The sequence below is a fragment of the Barbus barbus genome, assembly GCF_936440315.1.
Source record: "Barbus barbus genome assembly, chromosome: 33".
NCBI lineage: Eukaryota > Metazoa > Chordata > Actinopteri > Cypriniformes > Cyprinidae > Barbus > Barbus barbus.
The window spans coordinates 7,372,176-7,395,246 of NC_136761.1; the positions used below are offsets into that span (position 1 = coordinate 7,372,176).

Here is a 23,071-nt window from a genome sequence, read left to right on the forward strand (position 1 = left end):
TCATTCTGTCTCTCTCACATACAGAGATGCACACACATTCTCCCTCTCGTCCACTTAAAAAAAAGCATTCTCAAGTGTACAAACTCACACAAAGTTGATCCTTGCGCAGAGTTTTGGATCTCTGGTCATCTCTCCTCCTCCATTTCCTGTCTCAGTCATATTTGAAACGGTCCAGCCTTTCATCCTCAGAGCGACCCAAACCTCTGACCTCCAACTGCAAAGACTCAAACTAACTCATGGAGAAACACTGTGTAGTAAAACAATTAAATGAAATGACTTTATTAACAATGTAATAAAAATTTTTTATTCTAGATATCTTTCAATTGCATGCATATCCTGTGTTAATATGTATGCATATGACTTATGCATATGTATGCAAATGACTAATTCCTAATTGTACCATCATTTAGACTATGCAATATTTATGCAAGAAAAACATATGTTAACTTACAGTGTTGCACAGAAATGCTTGTCTTATTTCCTAAACAAAAATAAACAGCTCATGAGTTGTATTTACTGGAAAAGTGAAATTCCACCCACAGTAAAAAGTTCCCCATAGTTCACCAGATGTTCATTTAAAAATAGATACAAATAAGATTATAAAAGCAGAAGAGAGGTTTTATTGTTAGTTTTGCTCTTTTTGGGCCAGATACAGAGATTTAGTTTCACACTCAGCATTTCTCAGACGTCTGTTAGTGTGATCCAAACCACAGCGCTGTGGCGCTGCAGTTATCTGTTATATAACTGGATATTTCCCTCTCTAAAATCATATTTATCAGTTGATTACTCTCAATAGGTAATGATGTCTGTTCAGATCCCATTAACATCAGCGCTCATGAGGAAATCTTCTGTCTTTTTTTATAGTGGAAAAATGTCTACAGCAGTTTGAGAGCTGTGCTTCTTCTTTTGGTTGTCAAAAGAAGCAAAAACATTGGATTTAATATTATATTAAACTTTAAATATGCACATACTGTATACTTTACCAATATACATAATTTAAATACTGTATTGTAAAATTGTTTTTATAAAACCAATGTACATTTTTACACATTAATAATAATAAATAGACTTTAATATTTTTAAAACTGAGCAGTGTTTGGCATGTAAAAATCTTGCCACACTGCTTGAATGTTATGAATAGTTGCCATGACGTTTTGGTTGCATTTTAAAGCATCAAGTATGTCATTGTAAAATTAATTTTATATGCATTTGTTTGAAAATGCATGCAAAAACTGTGTATGTCACTGTATAAGATGATTTATCTGCATTAGAGATATGACAAAAATAATTAAAAATTAAATATGTACGGTATATATATATGATATATAATCTAATTAAAATAAAACAAAATGAAAAATGATTGTAAAAAGAAAATAATAAATAAAATAATATATTTGTAAATGACATTTTGCATGCATTGACGAGCTTAGCAATATTTTGAAGTTAAACTATTGGAATCAATAATTTGTGACTTTTCCTTTACATGAGTAATTCTGTTTTGTGTTGCATGTGTTCTGCATGGAGTCGCTGCCTATATAGAGAGCAGTGTTGGGGATAGTTACTTTTTTCAAGTAACTAGTAAAGGAACACATTGCTTTATAATTTACAAGGAAATATACTTTGTTTTCACATTTATTGACTGTAAGTGGAATAAGTGCAGAGCTGTTGTGCTGTGTAAATGTAATGTTACTTAGTTAGTTTAGACATCTCACTTTCAGTATTCCTCAGAATAAATAAAAAGTGTGAAAAGCAAACACTTTCAACCCAGAATGGCAACACTGCTGAAAGGTTTGCTTGAGCTTTTTGAATTTACATTTCCTGCAGCCTGAGGCTTATTCATTTCACTTTTGGTATGAAAGGGGTTTTACATCTGCCAAAAACATAACTTTATATTAATATTAAAAACCAACAAGCAAACCAAGGCCAGGTGACAAAATGTAATGCAAAAGTAACGTAACACAATACTTTCCATAAAAAGTAACTAAGTAACACAATTACTCACAATACAATATTGTATTGCATTACTTTTAATAGTAACTTGCTCCAACACTGGTAGAGTGTTCTAAATCTGATGGTCAACTGCCTTAGAAGACAGCTGCCTATGTAGAGAGCAAAAACAAGGTTAGTTTGTGTGTGTTAATGAACTCTTTTTGAGATGAATGTGTTATGGGGACATTCCGAGTTTTAGAGACTTTGAAAGAAAGCATCTCCTCCTCACAAATCCCAAAGGACTCACACACACACACACACGCAGAAATGCAGACAGAGTGAAGCAAATGAGGACTGAGTATGTTCAGGTAAGTTCAGTTTCAAGATGGCTGTTGTAAAAACATTCCCAAAAATTCTACATTGTAATCTCTAAATCTCTTTCCAAAATGTATTTTTAGAGGGTGATGGAGTTGGATGCTGATGACGACCATCACAAATTCATATATTTGGATGAGGCAGGTTTTAATCTGGCCAAGACAAGGAGGAGAGGCCGGAATTTCATTGGCCAGCGGGCAACCATCCAAGTACCTGGACAACGTGGGGCCAACATTACCATGTGTGCGGCTATATCAGAAGATGGTGTGGTGGGACGCAGACCTCATATTGGACCATATAATGCAGCTCTCCTTGTCACCTTTCTTGATGAGCTCGATCAGGTTTGTAGAGCTGAAGGTGTGCCCTATGTCATTGCTTGGGACAATGTCATGCTCATGTGGTGCAAGCATAGTTTCAGGCCCATGCACAATTTACCACCCTGTATTTACCCCCATACTCTCCCTTCCTTAACCCGATTGAGGAATTTTTCTCCGCATGGAGATGGCAGGTTCATGATAGGCACCCTCATGAACAAGTCACTCTTCTCCAGGCCATGGATGACGCCTGCAATGACATCACAGCAGACCAGTGTCAGGCCTGGATTCGCCATGCCCGAAGGTTTTTTCCAAGATGTTTGGCTAATGAAAACATCCATTGTGATGTAGATGAGAACCTGTGGCCAAATCCACAACACAGAGTTGATGACAATGTAGAAGTACAGTAATCACTCCTGTTTTGTTTCTTACAGTACAAGCAAGTTGAGGAACACTGCACTTGATGTTTTACAGTACTGTCTTTTCTTTTCTATTTCATAGCTAATTACTGTTTTGCTTTGATTCAGATAAACCTATGTTGTGATTGTACTGTAGTGTTTCGCATCAATATATTACAAACTTTGTTCAGTGATTCCACTGTGTCTGTAGTATTCTCTCTACTACTGCAGTACTTTTCCAGAGATGTATTTACTGTACATGTAGTACCATAATGAAACCTGTATCACCTATTTTGTTCTACAATATTTAATGATTGTACGAACAATGACAGTAAATTTGTTTTTTGAACCAATGATTGTGCAAGTGCAAGATTTATTTAAAGATGTTAATGCACAATGCAATGTTTTGAACATTAGACAGCCTGTGTTACAAGTGATAACAGTTTTGAGGTTTGTGTCTAGAGTTGTGAAAAATGACATCAAGGTTCTGAAAATAGTAGCAAAGTGATTGTAAAAAACTGTAATTCGGTCCGGTTTTCTGTGTGCGTGGCGCGCACCCGAAGCTTAGCGAATTCAGTCTTACAGTGACAGCAGCGTAATAAACCTGCTGCTGTTTGTGTCATTAATGCTAATGAAACAGCAATAGAAAAATTGACTAAATCACTTTAGTGGCTATAATAAGGATTGATCTATATACTGTATATCTATATAAATGTCTGCTAGAAAGAATGAACAATGTTGTATGAAAGATGTAAAAATCCATAACCACTGGTCTTTTATTGAAAAGAAGACTATGTTCTTATACCTTTATGAGAAGTGGGTTCATTTAATTTTAAGACAATAAAAGAGATGTTAAATGTCCTTGAAATATATTTCCTGTCTCTTTTGTCTGGTGTTTTTTTTTTGTCTCTTTCTCAGTCAAATCTTTGTTAGACGGCGGAAAAGCCAAATAAATGTACAGGGGGTCAGTGGGTCACAAACCTCATAAACGCAGACAGTATGTTTGTGTGTATGTTGAGAACTGCTGCATGTGTGTTGCACATGTTTGTGTGTAGTTTCTGATGTATATGCATATGTTTGTGTGTGTCGGATGTGCTGTCAGACACAGGAGGATGAATCGCTAATGTTACCATATATCTGGGAAGTCGTGGCCTAATGGTTAGAGAGTCGGACTTGTAATCCAAAGGTTGCGGGTTCGAGTCTCGGGCCGGCAGGGATTGTAGGTGGAATGTCCAGTGAATGTCCAGCGCTCTCTCCACCCTCAATACCACGACTGAGGTGCCCTTGAGCAAGGCACTGAACCCCCAACGGCTCCCCGGGTGCCGCAGCATAAATGGCTGCCCACTGCTCCGGGTGTGTGTTCTCGGTGTGTGTGTGTTCACTGCTGTGTGTGTGCACGTTGGATGGGTTAAATGCAGAGCACGAATTCCGAGTATGGGTCACATACTTGGCAGTATGTCACTTCACTTCATCTGCATTCTGGGCTTGTGTGAGGTCAGAGAATTTAATCAAACTGATCTCATAACAGTCTCGTTCTCATTGTTTGTAATTAGAGGATGTTTGCTGAGCAGGGCAGATGATATTTTCAGGCCCTTCACAGATGAAAATGTGCAGTGCAGCAAATGTTTCACAGAAGAACCAGCGCTGTGTTGACATCTCTCTGAAACTGTTATTTTCTGATTCAGCAAACAAGGTAACATTTTACAAGGTAAGGATTTGAATAAGAGCACTTTGTGTATTTCAACAGTTTGTTCCTTCCTGAAACAAAACAATATTTATGAGCATGACAAACATGTTAAATAAAAACATGAGTCACTTTTATTAGTTTTATTCCAATTTATTGCGTTTCAGACTCGGCCACTGAACCAAATTAGGATACATCTGGATTTTCAATGAGTTTCTTCTAAATTAATGCTGCATATGAAACTAAAATGAACTTGTTTGTCTGACAGAAGAGTTTTAGTTGAACTCCTTCAGGAAAAAAAAAGCCAAATCTACATATATTAAGGCATAAATTATATGTGCATAGGCCAGTCTAACATAAAGTGTGTGGAGTGTACTTATTTATTTACTTTTTAACTTGTTGTGCAGCTCACTGGAATAGCTTGTGATTGATCATGAAATGTCCAGGCTGTTTATTTTCATCCAGTTATATTTTAATTTAACATTTATTTATTTATAATTTCGCTACTTAATTTGTAATTCAAATGTAGTTTAATGTGGTGCCACATTTGACATGTTTTTACAGTAATACACGCACCAAAGCACAGATTTGAATCAAAAGATTCATAAATCTCCGAACATTTGAATCAAATGATTCTCGATACGAACTCCAAAGATCCGTTTCATATTAAAAGATTTGAAAACGTTGTCGAAACTTTGTGAAGCCGATTCGAAATGTAACCATCAATACATGAGAGAGCACTTATTGTTTGCGTGTCGCGGGACAGCTGAATAACCTCTTTGCTTTAGGGAGAGTTGTATTTGCTGTAATGGAGAAAAGGAGTGTTTTTAAATGAGGTCAGGCCGTTGAAGCACAGAGAGAAGGCACTACAACTAGAATCTTTACCTAGCATCTGTCGGTTCTTAGATTAATTATAAAAGTTCATCTGACTACATGCCATGTGCGAAAATGATCGAAACATGTCATCGTCGAAAATCCACAACAGCGTTTTGCGAATGCCGACAGTTTATGTGAATATAAGCGTTGACTTTCTTGATTTCTGAAGTGCAAATAAAAGAAATCACAAAACTGGTTGGATGGAAAGCCATATAGGCCAATAATATCTGCAGGACTGAGCAGCCGTGAATAATTCTGCATTTGGATTTGAGATGTCAGACAGAAGATTTGGGACAGTGGATATTTTCCATCCAGATGTGAAGATGAGCAACACAGGAAACTGACTTCTTAAAGCAAAACCAGATGTTTAGAGACCATTTAAAGAGATAGAGCAAGCTTTCCAATTAGAAATGGGACCAGCTATATATATATATATATTTATTTATTCCATCGTCTGTCTGAATACTCGATTCTGATTGGCTGGCAGGTATGCAGTATAAACAGAGGCCGTTTCTCAATATGCGTACTTGTCTGTACTTGTGTTCTTGTGGACTTGTGAAACGTCATCAGTCGCTGCCCAAGTACTGTTCCAATTCAAAGTTCACATCTAGCCAAGTCCAGTTCAAATCCCTGGATGTGTTCTTGATCCGCCCCTTTTACCGAGGATGCATCGAGAGGTGACTTGTGCGGACTTGATACGGGCCATAACCCAGAATTCAGTTCGTCCTCCCGTCCTCGAGAGTTCATTCTTCTGAGTCGAACTTGGCAAGTCCAAACTCGAAAGGACGGAAGTCCAGACTCTGCGAACTTGGTATTGAGAAACGGCCAGAGTCTCTTTAAGGCAAGTCATGTCACTCGGCGGCCATCTTTGAAACGCCTCTCGGGCATCCAAGAGCATCTCCCATCACTTTGTATGGGGAAACATCAAATTCTCCAAAACTGTTCACTAAGCTTACGATTAAATTTCATATTTGAAATCACCAATGAAATCTGATAACAACTGTGTCATAGATGTTGTTTCTTTTGCTCAAATAGCGTTATAAAAAGCTTATTTCTCAGGCTAGATCAGCCAGTGCACATGCGCAGTGCTGAGCTTGTGTCTCAGAGCGCTGACTGTTTCTATAGCAACCGGGACTTCTAACGGCAGCTGCAGTGACACGCTGACTTTATCGATTAACGATTGGCTCTTTCATTAAGAAGGCGGGGCTTCCTGCGATTGAGCGGCCATATTAATTGTTGCATTTTTCCCCATTCAAAACTATAGGAGTGACATATTTAATATATATATATATATATATATATATATATATATATATATATATATATATATATATATACAGTGCCCTCCAAAAGTATTGGAACAGTAAAGACAAAATTGCTCTGTTGGCTGTGGAGTCAAGACATTTACAAAAATAATTAAAAGATGAATATGATACAAAACTACAGAATGTCACGTTTTATTATTGGGTGATTCAACACATAGATGTTTTACCAGCTAAGAAGTTCAGCACTTTTAGAGTTTCATCCCTCTATCTGATGTGAGCATAAGTATTGGAGCAGTTGCCTCACAGGTCTTTCTAAGTGATCAGCTGTGTCCTGTTACATTAATTCTTCAGATATTAAAAGCAGGGAATGTGTCGTATCAGTTATATCCATTACTTCTGGATTCTGAATCTTGCATTCGATGATGACACACACAAACCAGGATGAAGATGAGGGAGCTGACTTTGAGAGAAAAGCAAGCAATTTGGATGAAAAGAGGAAGTCAGTTAGAGCTCTAGAAAAAACAAAGGGCACGGATAAATCAAGAGCTTGGAAACCAACAGCGACACCAGCAACCAACAACTACCTGATCGGCTGAGAAAACAACAGTAGTTGATGACAGACAAATCACAAAAGCTGTGAAAATGAACCCTAAAAGACATGTCTATAAAACCACCAACAACTTCCAGAAAGCTGGGGTGATGCTCTGACAATCTACTGTCCTCAGGAGACTTTGACACAGAATTACAGATGCTACACAGCAAGATGCAAACCTCTGACCAGCACCAACAATAGAAAGGCAAGATTAAAGTTTGCAAAAAAGCACAAAGGTGAGCCAGAAGAGTTTTTGAACTGTGTTTATGGAAAGAAAATGCCATCAGATTAATTGGGAAGTGCTTCGTATTGCATCGGGACATTGACCCAAAACACCCAGCCAGTTCAGTCAAGGAATTTATAAGGGCAAAGAAATGGAAAGTCTTAGATTGCCCAAGTCAATCTCCAGATTTAAATCCGATTGAACATGAATTTCACCAGCTGGAGAGGAGAATAAAGGCAGAAACTCCCCAAAACAAGCAACAATTGGAATTGGCTGCATTAAAGGCTGGGAAAAGTATTTCAAAGGATGAGACCAAGAGTCTGGTGATGTCTATGTGTCACAGACTCACTGCTGTGATTGTGTGCAAGGGATCTGCAACTAAATAATAGCTTTTAATCTTTTATATCTGCTTCTGTTCAACTGTCCCAATACTTATGCTCACATCAATGAGTGGGATGAACTCTAAAAGTGCTGTTCTCTTTATTTGGTAAAATATATGTGTTGAAACAACTAATAATAAAATGTGACATTCTGTAGTTTTGTCTCATATTCATCTTTTAATCATATTTGTAAATGTCTTGACTCCACAGCCAACAGAGCAATTTTGTCTTTACTGTTCCAATACTTATGGAGGGCACTGTATATATACATATAAATAAATGACATATGTTCCCATTTTAATAACTACTATGTCCCTCTTTTCTAAGGATTTACAGTTGCTTGTTGTGAACATTGAACATTTGCATTGGCAAATATTTATGAATCCTGATGGTCCTTGTTCCATATTTCACCTGCTATGATTCAACAATGCTACACAGACTTTGGTGAGTTTGTTATTATTATTATTATTATTATTCATTTAATTAGGTAATTATTGTTAATAATAATAATTAATATTATTTATTTATTATTATTATTATTATGATAATCATTAAAAGTAATTATGCATCTGTTTTCTGTGTCAACTTTGTCTCACAAATTGTAAAGAATTTATTTGGCATTTTTAAGTAATTTCTCTCATTTTAAGAATATCTCATTAGTATCAGCAACAAAAGAACAAGAAAATGACTGATGCATTTATACAAATGTCATACAGTAATTATAGTTTGCATTTCACAAGCCTAAGCTGAAAAAAACCCTAAACCCAGGAATGTACAATAACAAACTCTCTGTGACAAGCCAGCATTGTAATTCTTTGGCACAGAACCTTTTATTCCTGCACTTTTATTCGTTCAGCTCCTGTGTGTCTGTTCAAGGCCTCTAATGAGTCTATGTTGATCAGGACATTTTGTGTTCGCTCACACAATTACAGGGTGAATGCCAACAACTTCTCTCTCTCTCTCTCCCTGTAATAAAGAGAAAAGGTCTTATTCAGCTGTTGGGTGTTGTTATGAATTTGCAAGCTACTCCTCTTGCTGCCTGGGAGAAAGAGAGAGAGAGAGAGAGAGCCAAGATTGAAAACAGACCCTCGTACTCTGTGTGTATTTGTGTATGCACCATACGCCGCTATTGACACACCTTCCCTTCACCAAAACCGCACTTTATTCCATTGCATTTTCCATTTCTTCGCTTTGGCTCGAGCTCTGTGCCCTGAAAACAACTTTCTCTCCTCTTTTTGTTTCTCCTTCTTTTCTTCTCTTCAGCTGGGCACTTCATTGTGAGAGCTGCCAAAGTCCTTCTCATTTCCCTGCGGCTCGTGTTTTCAGCGAAACAGAAATAGGCGACTGTTGCTGAGGAGTTCTGGCTGGGCTCGTGTTGTTGTGTGTTTCTTCAGGTCTAGCGAGCCTCTGGAAGACAGACGCCGCTGCGTTCAGCCTCGCTCTCAAGAGTTCTCCATACGGTACGGCTGCTTTTGTTTTCAGGAAACTGTCATAGCTCCGCAACTGCCGTTCAAAAGTCTGGGGTGAGGATGCATTAAATTGATCAAAAGTGACAGTAAAGATGTTTATAATGTTACACAAGATTTGTATTTCAAATAAATGCTGTTCTCTTGAACTTTCTATTTATCAGAGAATCACGAAAAACAAAAAGTGTCACCATTTGCACAAAAATATAAAGCAGCACAACTATTTTCACCATTGATAGTACTCAGAAATGTTTCTTTGTAGCAAATCAGCATATCAGAATGATTAAAGATCATGTGACACTGAAGACTGGAGTAATGATGCTGAAAATTCAGCTTTGAATCACAGGAATAAATTACATGTTAAAATATATTAACATACAAAATAGTTATTTAAAATTGTAATAATATTTCACAGTTTTTACTGTGTTTTTAATCAAATAAATGCAGCTTTGGTGAGTAGAAGAGACTTTTTCAAAAACTATAAAAACTTACTGTTCTCAAATTGATTGTATTCTCAGTTACTCATTTAAATAAAATACAAAATGTAGATGTTTCTGCTAATATGATTCACTAGTCATCATACAGTAAGAGTAAAGAGCAATAAAATGAATGTGAAGAGCAGCTCAAATCATTTGATGAGAAATGTTTGAGTTCCTATTGACTTTTGAGTGCAGTCAGCAAATCTGAGCACAGTTTTGAGACATTGCTGAGATTCCTCTGAAACCTTAGAAGACACATCTGAGATTACCAGGTTCTTTTTTTTTCAGGAGAAACAGGATACATCTATATAAGCTTGTTTCCACCAAGGAATAAAAATGTGAGATGTAAACTCAGAATTCACAGAAAAAAAGTCAGAATTATAAGATATAAACTGGGAATGTGAGATATAAATTCAGAACTGTGAGATATAAACTCAGAATTATGAGATATAAACTCAGAATTAGGCATTTGAATATTAACAGAATTATAAACTCAGAATTGTAACATATAAACTCAGAATTATGAGATATACTCTCAAAATTATGAGATATCAACTCAGAATTATGATATATACACTCAGAATTATGAGATATAAAGTCAGAATTAGGATTTGGATATAAACTGAATTATAAACTCAGATTTGTGATATATACACTCAGAATTATAAGATATACACTCAGAATTATAAAATATACACTCAGAATTATAAGATATACACTCAGAATTATGAGATATAAAGTCAGAATTAGGATTTGGATATAAACAGAATTATAAACTCAGATTTGTGATATATACACTCAGAATTATAAGATATACACTCAGAATTATAAGATATACACTCAGAATGATAAGATATACACTCAGAATTATGAGATATAAAGTCAGAATTAGGATTTGGATATAAACTGAATTATAAACTCAGATTTGTGATATATACACTCAGAATTATAAGATATACACTCAGAATTATAAGATATACACTCAGAATTATAAGATATACACTCAGAATTATGAGATATAAAGTCAGAATTAGGATTTGGATATAAACAGAATTATAAACTCAGATTTGTGATATATACACTCAGAATTATAAGATATACACTCAGAATTATAAGATATACACTCAGAATTATGAGATATAAACTGAGAATTGTGAGATATCAATTAAGAATTTTGAGACAGAAATATGTAAACTCACAATTGCCAAATATAAACTAATAATTCTGGGGGGGAAAGGTAGGATAAAAAGTCACAATTAGCTTTTATATTTTTTTCTGTGGCAAAAAAAGAGAGAAAAAAGAAAAAGTTTGAGTTTGTATCTAGCAATTCTTCTCAGAATTGAGAGTTTATATTTTCCAGTTCCGAGTTTATATCTCTAAATTCTGGCATTTTTTCATAGAATTATAAATAATAATCTAATTTTTTTTTTAATCCCAGAAATGGGCGTTTATAGGCTTCAGCAAAAGTCTCCCTTTGCAGAAATAATTGAGACATTACAGAGATCTGATCTGTGATTTTTTTTTTATGTTTTATTTTTGGATGTGGATAGCTGCATTGGGTTTAGTCTGTGCTATCTTTGTAGGGATGTTAGTTTTACTATCGAGTGAGTGAGTGAGTGAGTGAGTGAATGAACCCTGCTGTGGTCATTTGACTAAATAAACAGATCTGCTGCCCAACCTCCTCTCCGTCTCTCTCCGTCTGAGACCCTGGAGACTCGAGCTTTAGCTCCATCCCTCCCTCCAGCAGCTGTTTGAGCGAGCGCTACAAAACCAGAGATCACAGACGAGGAGAGGCAGACAGTAAGAACTTAGCAAGAACGCAGGCTTTCCTAGACATGCTTTTGCTCTGACGTCCAGGTGTCTGCTGAAGGTAAGAGACGTAATCGGTTTGGAGCGCACAGCTTTCGGTTCTGTCTGCTCTCCTGGAAGTCCTGAGGGTTTTGGAAAAATCTCTTTAAATATCTTGGCAAATGACTTCCAGGAGAAACAAAGTAGCAGTCCAGAAGTTAGATGGTTCTGATCTTAGACTGAACTTTGTTTGGAGAACTTCACCTCATTTGCAACCCTTTTAGAAAGTTCTCGCACGTTCTGTCACTAGGATGCTTGTTTTCATCCAGATGTTGGCGATGATAGACAGCCATTAGAGGTATTGTGGGATTTATCTCATGCGAGAGATGCCGTATCTCCTTTCTGTGAGCTTTTGTTTAGGGAGGGCCGGTTTCTGCTCTTTGTTTGTGTCGCATTTGAAGGAGAATGCACTGAATTCAGCGAGAGCAAATGGATCGGTGATTTACAGTGCATGTTTGAGCACCTTTACACATGGTGGAGAGTAGAGGTGTTTGTTTTCTGGTTTGGCGAGACGTGTGTGTTGTAATGCGGTGCTGATGGTTTGTTTGAACGCTTCTACTGTCATTGAAACTCTCTCTGTGTTTTCTCAGTGGTCGTCTTGTTTGTGTGTCGTATAATGGCATTTAAAGGCAGACAGCATTCCAGAATCCAGTTGTTTATGTTCGTGACTTTTATCATTCGCTGCTGACAAACATTTTGATAAAAGCGTAAAGACGTGACGAACCTCTGTCCTCAAATAAGCTCTAAAAGATGCACAGAAAGAGAGATATGTTTGTACCAAAAATATATAAACTACATTATATAATATACAATAATAATAATTTATGTACTATGCAATATCTCTCTCTCTCTTTATTTATATATATATATATATATAGAGAGAGAGAGAGAGAGAGAGAGAGAGACAGATCATGCATAGCACATAAAATAATTATGTATTTTATGGTAAATGCATTGATAATATACAATTATATAGTTATGTATTTTCTTATGTAAATATGCAAATACATAAATTATTTATGTGTAAATATAAAATATACATATATATTTATATATTATATATATTATAAAAATATAAATTATCAATATACTACTACATTGTATGCTATGTAAAATAATGATATTACATATTTTATGTTTATTATAACATATGTAAGTATAATAATCAAATTATATATTTATATAAATATATAATCTCCCATGGGAGATTTTATATAAATATAAAACACAAATACTTTTTGTGTAGTTATAAAATGTAAAATATAAATAAGTATAATTGTCAATAAAAATTAAAAATATTGTAGTATGATGCATAGTACATGAAACAATGATACATTTTATGGTAATTAAATAAATATATATATATATATATATATATATATATATTAGAAAAATACATAAATAAATAGTTTGTAAAAATATAAATACATATTATATATTACTATATAATATTAAATATAAATTGTATATATAAATATTAAATGATCAATATACTACTACATTGTATAGTAGGCCCTATACAATAGTGATATATTTATGATATTGTATATATAATTATTGAAAAATGATATATACAATATCATATAATTAATGAATAATTAATGAACATGTATATATAATTATTAATATAGTACTATACATTAGTGAAATAAGATATATGCACAATAAGCACAGTGTTTACAAAAATCTATTGTGCATGAGTTATTTTGCATGCGTATTTTGCAGTGCAGCCCAAACATTAGTTGTAGTCAGAAGTGGCTGTAGTTCACTGGCACAGACGCTTATCTGAAGTAGGACTTTGTATATATTTTGGTCAGTCGGGGCTGTAAGTCACACAGATGTTCAGCAGCTGATTTCCGTTTCTCTCGAATGGGATTGCACCGGTACAGAAAGTCCCGTTACACATGTGTTTCTGTGCTGTTATTAGTCATGCATGTGAGTAAGACGTGAGCGATATCTGCGATGGGACTGTCAGGAGTCGAAATTGAGTGGTTCTCGTCCGGGACGGACGGAGCCACTGCTGCGTCACCAGCTGTTTCCTGACCCCCTCATACCAGTCCCATGAAAATGTGCTCCCCATTAGCAGCAGATGAGAGGAGCTCATGAACAGGGTCAGGCAGAACTGCAGTGTCCACATCATCACAAACACACCAAACACTTACAGAAAGTACGGTTTTGAGCATTTGGTTTCTGAAAGATGTCTTGTCATTTTTTTTAATAAAAGCATAACTTATCTGTTGTTTATTTGAAAGGGACAGCACAGAATAACTTTTAATAACTAATTATTTTGTTTTTATTTACTTGATTAATCAATTTATAGCATTTGTCCTTGTTAGACTTTTTCTTAGAACCTAAGAAATAGCCAACAACATACAAAGTCTAAAATGTACAGAGTTTAAAAATGTTTTTATTTAAAAATACAATTATTCAAATTTTTACCAAACCCCCAAAAAAAACTGTTAAATTCAGTTTAGTTCTTTAATTCTGCAAGATGACAATAAAGTTAAAAACCCTATAAAAATGCTTGTTTGGTGCCTAAAAATAACCTAAGGAACCTAAGATAAACAACAACCCACAGCCTACAATGTAAACAATAATGCAATGTTTAAAAAAATATATATATATTACATTCAATTTTGCGCCATTTTTAATTGCCTCTGTTCAGTCTAATCTAATATAAAACAAATATTCTCTCTTTACATCTTTTTTTTTTTTCACTGTGCATAGGCACTATAAGTCATTTATTGGTAATCATTAAGATAGTTTGCTGTTGAGTTCAATATCATCCACCATGGTATCATATCCTAAAAGGGTTTTCCTTCCATTTTATTTTCTTGCAAATTGTCCAAATACACAGAGTACTATTATTCTGCCATATCCTACCTATAACACTACGGTACTTGCAGACATTTTATCTAAAGAAACTTTGCATTTTGCATACTTTGCATTTATTATCAGTTCATGCTTTCCTGGGAATCAAACCCATGACCTTGGTGTTGCTGGTTCCTGTTACGGAAGTATACTCAGAACACAGATGATGGTTGCTAGGGAGTTTATTAAACAACACCTTGGGAAGTGCTGGAATTCAGGCGAGTAAGCGGGGCAATGATACTTTGGATGCAATAAGGAGAGTGGTGGCAGACTTCGTCTCACAGGACCAGAAGATCGTGGAAGGATGATGGGAGGAACCCACACACTCCGTCTTGAGTACACAGAGAAGGACGAAGGATGGAGATTAGGAGGACATGCTGGAGAGACACAGGAGGTAAGTACAGGGAACTAACACACTGAACGTCTTACTTGGAATCTTCGTAGGAGTAGGGAATACACATCAGGGAGTCCAATACACATCAACGAGACCGGATGCTGGAGTGAGGTGATGAGTCTGCTTATAAAGCCAGCTTGATGAGTGTGCTGATGGGTGACAAGTGCATGTGATTAGCATTCTGGTGAGGGAGTGCGCTGGGATTGGCTGGTGTGGATCTCTGGCTGTTCTGTGTCAGTACCCCCCCACCCTTCCACGCCCCGCTCCTGAGGGCTGGGGACCCCGACGTCATGGTGGCCGACCTCGTCCTCGGGGAGCAGGGCGATCCGGATGAGAGGCATGGAAGGTATCTAGCAGACTAGGGTCAAGGATATCGTTTCTGGGAACCCAGGACTATTCTTCTGGGCCGTAGCGATGGTGAAGGGGCCAAAGTATCTGGGACTAAGCTTCTTGCAGGGCAAGCACATCTTGATGTCCCTGGTTGACAGCCAAACCTTTCTGACCCCTCAAGTCGGCTGTCATCCTGCATCAGTGCAATGCCCTCTGCAGCTGGTGGTGGGCTGCATCCCAGACCCTCTCGCTCTCTCGGAACCAGTGATCAACCGATGGGACAACCGATGGGACATCAGATGGTTCGCCAGACCATGGGAAGAGAGGGGGCTGGTAAACGTGCACGCACTGGAAAGGGGTAAGTCCAGTAGAAGGCTGGCGAAGAGAGTTCTGTGCATACTCGGCCCGGCCCAAAAACTGGTTCCAAGTGTTCTGGTGGCCGTGGCAGAAGGTTCGTAGGAAGCGTCCTATCTGCTGGATCTTTCTTTCCGTCTGTCCGTTCGACTGGGGATGGTAACCCAAGGAGAGACTGACGGACACACCAAGGAGGGTGAAGAACACTTTCCATACTGTTGAAATGAACTGAGGTCCACGGTCAGACACAATATCCTCTGGGATCCCATAATTTCGGAAGATGTGATTGAACATAAGTTCAGCTGTGTCCATGGCCACTGGGAGGCCCTTGAGGGGCAGAAGACGACAGGATTTTGAGAAACGATCAACAAATCATTAGGATGCATGCGTTACCATTAGGGAGTAGAAGGTCCGTAATGAAATCCACTCCTAGGTGTGACCAGGGTCGGTTAGGAACAGGTAGCGGGTGGAGCTTGACAGATGGTAGATGGCGAGGGCTCTTTGAGATGGCACATTCTGAACATCCCTGTACGAACCTTCTTACATCCCGGGCCATGTTAGGCCACCAAAAGTGATCTCTTAGCAGCGAGAGGGTACCATTGGCCCTGGGTGGCCAGTGCCCAGAGAGGAGTGTGCTGAATGAATGTGGGGAGTTTGCTGGGTTCTGGTAACATATTGCGGTCCTGGTGAGCAGCCCGGCGGAGCATTGGAGGAGACATTGGAAGAGGGAACAGAACTTGAGGACCATTGGATGGGGTTCACTACTATCTCCTTAGAGAGAATAGGTTCAGGTTCATCGTTGTTTTCATCTGGCGTATGGATGTGGGATAAAGCGTCTCCTTTGACATTCCTTTAACCAGGTTGATAGGAAATGGAGAAGTTGATGAATCTCCGATAGACATTTGAGAAGCCTAGAAAGTGTTGCAGTTCTTTGATGGTTGTAGGGATGGGCCAGTTCTTGATGGCTGCTACCTTCCCCTCGTCCATCTGGATGCCATTTTGGTCGATGTTGTAACCAAGGAACTCTTGAGGAAGAGGTGGTACTCCCTCAGGCATTTCCGGACCTCCGCAATGTGGTGGTGATGTTTGGCCATGCTCCGGGAGTACACGAGGATGTCATCAATATAGATGAGTACGAACTTGTGGAGAAACTACTGGAGAACCTCGTACATGAAATCCTGGAATACGGAGGGGGCGTTGACCAATCCATACGGCATAACGCAATACTCATAGTGCCCAGTAGGTGTCACAAAAGCAGTCTTCCACTTGTCTCCCTCACGTATCCGCATGAGGTTATAGGCGCTGCGGAGGTCCAACTTGGTAAACATTTTGGCTCCGCAAAGATGTTCTAGTGCCACTGAGACGAGGGGAAGTGGATAGCGGAACTTTACTGTGATCTTATTTAATGCGCTGTAGGCCTCTGGAATGGAGAGGGGGTATATTTTCCCACGGGGCACCGACTCACCCGGAAACAGATCAAGTCCCATGGCTGATGTGGAGGCAGCTTTGAGGCTCTTTTGGGGCAGAATACGTTGTTGAAGGGGGTGTAGCAGGTTGGGATGTTGACTGACTGCTTTTCTACTGGGCTTTCAATGGAGGTAGAACAGACTGGGAGGAGCTTGGAGTCAAGACCAGGAGGACGAGGTATCTGAGGAAAACAATCAGGGAAACATTTTTTACCCCACTTCAGGACTTCACCAGATTCCCAGGAGAGGATAGGATTGTGCTGCACTAACCGCAGATGCCCCAAGATCACATCAGCGGTGGAATCCTTCAGAACCAGTAGTTGGAGTGTCTCTTCATGTAACTGGCCAACTGTGAGCTGGAGAGGTCCAACACTATGACGTATATGCTTACAGCTGAGGGGCTTACCAGTTATTGACTGGACCTGGTAGGTGGTCTGTGTGGTCTTGGTTGAGAGGTTGAGTTGGCGACAGAGGGGCGCCTGAGATGAAGTTCCCTGCAAAACCGGAGTCGAGAAGGGCATTGACTGGAATGGAAATATCAGAGGCAGTAAGTAGAACTACAGTGATGAGTGGTATCATATTGACAATAGATGTCTTAATGACACTCACCAAGGGTCTGGGAGGACGGATTGGGCATGTGGAGATAATGTGCACTGATGCTCCACAATATAGCAAGAGTCCTGAATTTAAGAGCATAGTCATTAATAGACATGGAACCTTGTCGAAGATGGTAGAGCTGCTCACCCACTGAGGAATCTCCCGCTGGTCTACCAAAAACCTCCCGGAAATGAGCGATGAAGTTATCAAGGGACTGAGTCACTGTACCAGCCTGAGCCCAGATGGTTTCGGCCCATTGGAGCGCTCACCCAGTCAGTAGGGATATGATGAACGCCATCTTTGCTCTATCGGTGGTATATAACTGTGGCTGCATCTCCAAGGCCAGCGAACACTGGTGGAATCCGTTGCACTCCTGCGCCAGACCAGAGAAGGGCGCCGGTTTAGCCATAGGACTGGCGATCACGGGAGAAGGAGAAGATGTTGTTGTTGAAGTGGTGACGGAAGGGGTAGCAGGTTTAGAGGTGGTGGTGAAGATCCACCGAAGGGAATCCACAATCTCCTGGAATCTCCCGGATTGCTCATAACTCCCTCTGTCGGGTCCAGTCTTCTGTTACGGAAGTATACTCAGAACACAGAGATGATGGTTGATAGGGAGTTTATTTAACAACACTGTGGGAAGTGCTGGAATTCAGGCGAGTAAGCTGAGCAATGATACCTTGGAGGCAATGATAAGGAGAGTGATGGCAGACTTCGTCTCACAGGACCAGGAGATCGTAGAAGGATGACGGGAGGAACCCACACACTCCAGTCCATCTTGAGTACACAGAGAAGAACAGCGGATGGAGACGAGGAGGACACGCTGGAGAGACACAGGAGGTAAGTACAGGGAACTAACACACTGAACGTCTTACTTGGAATCTTCATAGGAGTAGGGAATGAGTCCAATACTTATCAACGAGACCGGACGCTGGAGTGAGGTGATGAGTCTGCTTATAAAGCCAGCTTGATGAGTGTGCTGATGGGTGACAGGTGTGCGTGATTAGTATTCTGGTGAGGGAGTGCGCTGGGATTGGCTGGTGTGGATCTCTGGCAGTTCTGTGTCAGTTCCACGATCTACTGCTTGAGCTACAGGAAAGCTTAGTATTACTATGGTAAATGTCCAGAAAAAAACAAAAACATGATATTATGATATTAGTATCATGATAACATGATACTAAATTCATTAATTCAGACTTATATGCCCTCTAGAAGCTTGCGTTCTTCAAGTGAACGACGCATTATTGTACCATCCCAAAGACACACAAAAACACTTTCACAGACTTTTTCATTAACTGTTCCCATCTGGTGGAATGACCTGCCCAATTCAATCCGTGTAGCCGAATCCTTACCCATCTTCAAGAAACGGCTAAAAACTCATCTGTTCCATCTTTGCTTGACCCTCTAACTCTAGCACTCTCTATTCTAATTTTATTTTATCTATGTCTTTTTATAAAAAAATTTAAAAAAAAAAATTAATAATAATAATATTTATCTGTACTGCGTTAGGCTAACTGAGACTTGTAATAGCACTTGCACGTTGTCACTCTTTTGTTGGTTATGATTGCTTCTTATGTCCTGATTTGTAAGTCGCTTTGGATAAAAGCGTCTGCTAAATGACTAAATAAATAAATAAAATAAAATATTATGATATTACCACAATAAATGGCAAAGAATCATGGTATTAGCAAAGCATCAGTCTAAGTCAGATTTCAGTCTCCTTCAGCACTCGAGCAGAAGTTTTTCTTCTTTCATCAGGCTGAAGCTCCTTCACTCGTTCACTCAAGTGTGTGTTTAATCGTCTGCATCCTGCGGTTAATGACCGCCAAGATTACAGCATAACGATGACCAATGACTATTATAAGAATGCAGAAAAAAAAAGACAGATGATGCTGTCTTCATCAATCTCAATGAGCTGTGTTTCTGCTGTCTCTCTGCACTCAGACCAAGTCAAACAGAGACACAAGGAGACAGTGTTGGGTTCGACTGAAAACCGACTTATAGGAGACCAAAAAAAATATTATCAGACCTTCTTTCGATAACTAGTTATCTTTAGGAAAGGCAGAACTTTGTGTGTGCTTGCATTGGCATGCATCTATGAGTGTTTGTGTTGCGTTTGAATCATTTCACAGCAATGCAATGCAATCTGTTTCCAACTCTTATGATTATACAGATGAATCTGTTATTCCTGTTTGGGATCTGTGTCCGTTTCTCACACTGTAAAAAAAAATCCATTCATTCATTCATTCATTCATTCATTTAGATTTTTTTTTTTCTTTTCAGTTTTAGTTTTAGTAACTATTGTAACCCTGTTAACAAACGCTGTCATGTTTTTTGATGTGTGGGAATGCAATCATGTGAGACAATTATACCAAATAATTTTCATGACAGGCTGTGACTAAAACAATATTTGAAGCGATGTGCGATGAGATTGGTTTGAAGGTTAGTTAATCTGCTCAGGGCAAAGTCACGTGAGGTTTTTGTTGCGCATCCAGGAGTTTAGTAGGTAATTGAGTTGCCATCAGTTTAAATGCATGTTTTCTTACCAAATGAAAAAAATGACCCTCCTTAATGTGAGTGCATATGTTTTTATGGATATTTTATGTACAGCTTGCCATTTTAATATGTGAAATCCCAAAATTGGTATAAAAATGTGTGGATGGAAAGAGCTGCTAGTGCATGTGAAGTATGTATAATGAGACTACATGCTTACAGTGTGTCGACTGTGTTTCTGGTCTTGTGCTCTTCATCTCTCCAGCACCGCAGGAATTTCACTGCCACTTCCGTACCCTTCATTTCCGTTCTTGTCTCTCTGTCGCTCTGTCAGCGGCTGGTTTAAGCTGTAATCACATAAAGCTGTCTCTCTCTCTGATATGGGGGTGTCAGACGGGTTGTTTAGAGAGGATGGGGTTTGGTTTGATGAGTTTGTGTTTTTAACAGGGTTAGTTGATGACGTTGTCTTTCAGAGTCATTCTGGCTTTGGCTTTATTAGTCCTGTTTACTAGGCAAGAATCACATACTGCTGCTCATAGTCAAAGCTGGTCATTTGAGGAATTCATTTTTATAAGTAATAGAAGCATTTTCACCTGATTTGAGCTGACTTGATTGTGCAGGACTCATATGTGGAAAGACAGTAAGGGTTAGTTTTACACTACAACAGCTTACAAAAAACGGAAAAGTCATTCCAATTCAACTTCCTGTATGTTGTTGCCAGTTCAATTGAAAATCCATGGCAAACAATCACATAACAATTCTATATGATGTTAAAAGAGCACAGCAGATACGCTCATCCTGTCGGTCGTAAACACACTGATCTTCTGACGCTGTGAGACGTAGTGTCATAGTGCTTCATTGCGCCCTTAATGTCTTCCACGGCTGTGTTTGGGACAGGGTCTGAGACTCCAGATGTGGCCAATAGCTTCAGGCCGCAGTTTTTCCCAGTTCCTCGGCATCCGGAGTGGAACTTTCTGGCATTCTCTGGTGACGTCTCTCTGGCCCGTGATCTGCCTCAAAGTTATAAACACCACTATAAAGTCAAAATTGTGATGCGCTTTGGAGAATTACAAGAAACCGGGAGAAAAAGGGGGCGACCTTTAACTTGTGGAGTCGCTTGTTTAATGTGGGATCTTTCCAAATGCTTTTTTCCGTAGCAATTTGTCCCTAATGAGTTGAGAGGAGAGAAGGGTTAATGTGAGTGATGCTGGCCTCCCACATCTCAAACACATACACTCTCAGCACTGATTTCAACACTCCTCACAGATGCAGCCTGAAGCCTCAGACATGCTGCTGTCGGCCATTGCATCCATACTAAAACAAACCTGACGCTGAATCAACTCACAGCATCAGGTCAGAATTACTGTAATCATGAGATGACAATTCAGAGATTCTGCTGTTTCATTGTTCCTTCTAAAGAACAACATAACAGTGTTATAGTAATAATCATGTACTGTGATATGTTTTTTACATTTTTTAATTAGATTTTATTTTTATATTTTCTGTTTGTTTAATGTTTTTTTTTATTTAGTTGTTTTTGTCATTAAATGGTGAAACAGACATAGAAACAGTCTATATAATGTTTATTCATTTTATTTATTAATTTAGTTTTTAATTTTTTTTGCTTATTGTAGTCCTTCAAGTTAAACTATATGGATATAAGAAATGTTGCATTGAAAACTGGCTTTTTATTTAGTTTCAGTTAACGTTTATTTTATTTCAAGTAACTAAAATGTTTTTTTATGGTTTTGGTTTCAATTTTAGTCAACTATAATACATGTACTATTATAGTTTTTCTTAATTTGGGTGAAATATTTTAGTAATCCTGTTGTGTTTTTGACATTATTAATGTTTTTATTATTTAAGGAAATATGATAGTTTTTATTTAATATTTTTAAATACTTTTTTTATTTAATACTTTTAGCTATTTTAGTACTTCAAGTAAAGTACTAAATGAAAATGAGAATGTTGGCAAGTAGCAGAACGCTGAAAGTTTTTCAATATTTCATTTTATTTCAGTTAACTTGTATTTTATCTTAAGTAATTATTTTTTTTGTAGTTTTAGATATATTATATATATATACCATATTAACTCTGTTTTATAAGTGTGTGGCTATTAATTGTTTTTATGACACAACGTTTCAATCCCTTGACACCTTCAAACACTACAAAAACATGTTTATGTTAGTGTTAGACTCATAAACATCTCGAAAACAGTGGTTTGTTGCTTTGCAAGGCCAGCAACACCTTTTTTGTATTTCACAGCTTGATGTGTGAGAAGGAAGTTCAACACTTACATATTGAGAGAAACCAGAATACAAATTTGTTGTTTGATAGCGACAGCTCTTTATTACAGTATATGCTTAGCATGCTTTGAAATGAACCCATTGGAGCTCCATTATTCAGCAGTCTTGACTAACCTTTGACGTGGAAAGAAGGACATCCTGCAGGTCTGCTGAGACGACAGTGTGTGAGTTGCTTGTTTTCATCTTTATATTCATGTTAGAAGATGAGATAAGCTTACTGGAGTAGTCAGAGCTACTCAGTGTTGACCGAAATTGAGTGAGAGGGTGTTTGGAAAATATCCTACAGTTCTGTTGTGGTTTTTGGTAGTGGGAAACCAAACTACCCAAGGATAACCTTGAAAGAGACGGACAGTGTTGGAGGAATAAAGTGAAATCTCATCATCTTGTTTGAATGGTTTGAGTTTGTGCTGAAATATTTCCTGCGGGGTGCGAGG

At 38.2% G+C, this 23,071-nt stretch overlaps 1 protein-coding gene across 4 annotated transcripts in view; it reads left to right on the forward strand.

The window, feature by feature from the left end:
* The first annotated feature begins 9,091 nt into the window (after window positions 1–9,091).
* LOC306853662 (platelet-derived growth factor receptor beta-like) overlaps window positions 9,092–23,071 on the forward strand; it is a 55,962-nt gene continuing 41,982 nt past the window's right edge. The window contains exon 1 of one of the 4 annotated variants that reach the window (XM_079391228.1): window positions 9,092–9,496. The gene's annotated coding sequence lies outside the window, so the exon portion shown is untranslated. Of the gene's footprint in view, window positions 9,497–11,730; window positions 11,852–18,563; window positions 18,679–22,643; window positions 22,802–23,071 lie in introns of those variants that run through there. The other 3 variants (XM_079391227.1, XM_079391229.1, XM_079391230.1) reach the window with 3 other exon arrangements.